This window comes from Cryptomeria japonica, chromosome 7 (assembly GCF_030272615.1).
Source record: "Cryptomeria japonica chromosome 7, Sugi_1.0, whole genome shotgun sequence".
Lineage (NCBI taxonomy): Eukaryota > Viridiplantae > Streptophyta > Pinopsida > Cupressales > Cupressaceae > Cryptomeria > Cryptomeria japonica.
In genome coordinates this window covers 482145362-482148526 of record NC_081411.1, presented here as the reverse complement: position 1 = coordinate 482148526, position 3165 = coordinate 482145362, and positions in this window count along the sequence as shown.

Here is a 3165-nt window from a genome sequence, read left to right as displayed (position 1 = left end):
CTCTTTTTTTTTTTTTTGCAAAACACGAAGATTCAAATACAAGCTAACACATTTCTGCTTTCTCTTTTGCAATACTAACATAAGTAGGAAAAATATATTTCTTTGGAAATTTAAGTACAAGGTAACTAAGAATACAAAGGGGTTTGAAAACCCAACAACTAATTCCCTTCCATAGGAATATGATTAACGTAAATACACTTTTTTTTTTTGAAATAAATCCAACATAGCTCACATCTTTTATTTTATTTACAAGCTAATATTGAATACATATTCTTCTTTAAAACTTTTCTGCAACACAAAAACAACAACAAAACTCTTTATTCCTTCTTTTCCCATCCAAAGCAACCTGCAATAAAATACAACTTGACCATGGAGAGCTCACCTCCCAGCCTCGGCTTACTAGAAGCCACCCCCGAGCTTGGAGAACCAAGCACTAGACGGGTTACAAACAAGCAAACAACACAACAAAATAAGGCAAACACTCCATACATCTTCCCTTCCCAAGCTACACTTTCACCACATTTTGTGATGATCATTCCATGGGTGGAAGTGGACCAAGTACCATTGGGGAGATTGCAAGCCAAAATTTCACAATTCAAGCCACCTCATGGCAATACAAAATACAAAAAAAGATACATCCACATACCTTATGCCCCCCAAAGGCTCAAAGGCCATATTTTCTCCCCTTATGACCCCCAAATGCATACACAAGGCTATGCAGCAAGGGTCACAAAGGACACCCTTGAGATCACTCTCCATAAGGAGAGCCTCTCACCCAAGGTTGTCATACTCCTTCCACCCCAAGACCATCCTACTCCCCCAAGAGTAGGAGGTCTTGGACACTCCCAAAACAAGAGCACATAACAAAAAAACATAGAAATGAAAGCTTGCACTTTTTTTTTTTAACAACAATTCACATAAACACATCTCTTTCAACAAGCATTTCTTTCCTTCAACAAAACAACATAAACAACATAAATAGGAGGAAATAAAACCAACCTTATTCTGCCAATAGGTATACTAGATTTAGTTGGGGATGAGCTGCCCAAATCCACACAAACTTTTCTCCAATCCTTCCCAAAAATTCTATTCTACAACTAATTTTCAACAAGTGCATAATCTCCAACAATGGAGAGTGGGTGATTACTCACTAAGTCTCCAATTCTTGCCTAAGAAGGCCTCTCACACACTTCCCAACCCCTTGGGTGAGATGAGAGTTCCCATTGGTTGTTCTTCCCAAACTCTTACACATTACTAAAACTGGAAAGGGAAAAAGGTGAGAGAAGATGGGGAAGAGAGTTTGACATCAAAAGGGAAGGTTGTCTATCCTAGGAGGAACTTTCTAAGTTGAATTTTCGCTCACCTTGAAAAAACCACTTTTTGAGGTGACTAAACAGTCACATGGGAGTAGTCACATGTTTCAAAATACCCCTAACCCATAGGTATACCCTTTGGACCTTTGGAAAAGCCCTAAAACTGACCCTAGGAGTCCTTTTAACCCCTTAGAAACCCAACTGAAGTTTACCTACGGGTCAAAATAAGTTGACCACTCCCAAGACTCCCTACCCAAGGCAAATTTGGGACCACACTCATGTTTTTGAATGGCTTTGGTAGAAACAAAACTCCCTCCAAGAGACAAGTCAAAATCAATGGCACTAATCAGCACATGTGTCAAGTGACACAATAAAAATACAATATAAAAATCACACATGGAATTTGTCTCTTGTAGGATTACACATATACATAAAAATTAATTTTAGCACTCAAGCATCATACACTTCACAAATAAAATACATTACAAATGGGGTGTTGTCTCTCCAAATAGACAACCCCTGGCTTAACAAACGTACATTGGTCTAGGTTTGGTTCTCCATATAAATTCCATGGTCACATGGATAATTTTCCTGTGCATCTCAATTAACACCTTAGTAATTCCAAATAATCCCAATTATACATAATTAAATACATGGATTTCATTACACATCAAACACTCATACATTTGGCAACCATAATTCAATATCTCATTCATTCAAATTCGGTTCCACATAATTCACAAAATTGAACCATTCATAAAACAAGCATCATTTTTCTATCATCAAAATGAAGTCCTGCAATTCCAATAATGACATTCTCCATTTCAAAATAATTCTATTCTAGCAACATATATAGTTTCTTAATCATCATGCATAAAATTAAGCATCAACATATGTCAATGTGATCCAAATCATGGAATCATATAAGTTCTAAATCCATAAAACATAAAGTAAAGCACCCATAATAGTCTCAATATGCAAATAACTGAAAATGTCAAACTGAGTCGGGGTAGGGCCTCACAGTTGGAGACTCTTAATGAAGGTGACCCTACTGTTAAGATTGTTAAACTTGATGGGTACCAAGTGAGATATGAAAACTTGAAGATGGAAGAAGATGAAAGGATTATTACATTCATGAAAAGGGTAAATGAAATTGTTATGGGAATTCAATGTTGCTATGGATCTCTGAGTGAAGATGAAATTGTTTCTAAAGTTTTGAGATTTTTACCACCGGCTTACAATATGTAGGCTACTTCAATTAATGAATTCAAAACAACGGCTAATACTTGTGTCAACAGAGAAACCTTGGTGGGGAAATTATCTTCTTTTGAGCTTGAAGAATTTGGACCCTTTGGAGCTATGAAGTTTGAACCTTCTTTTCATGCATTTACATCATCAACCAACAAGCAAGATTGGAAAGCTTTGTATGCAAAGGAATTAGATGATATGAAGAGAGAAGATGAAGAATTTGAGCAACTTGAAGCCCTATTTTCTAGAAGAGTACCTAAAGGACCGACATGAAGTAAGTATGAAGGAAAAGCAACTTTTAAATGTTTTGCATGTAATAAGATAGGTCATTTTGCATCTAGATGTCCTGAAAGGAATTCAATATTTAAAGAAAGAGATAGAAGATCTTTTAAGCCTAACCCTAGATATCAAAACAAGTATAAGTACAAGAAAAACAAAGATAAATCATGATACCTTAGAGATAAGGAAGGTGTGACTAATTTTGATGATGAACCGACACGAGACTCTGCTAGTGGTTTCATCAATGGAAAGGAATGGGTGTTCCTGGTTGTCAAGGAAGATGTTCTGGCACAAGAAGAGAATGTACTTGAAGAGAAGGCACTTG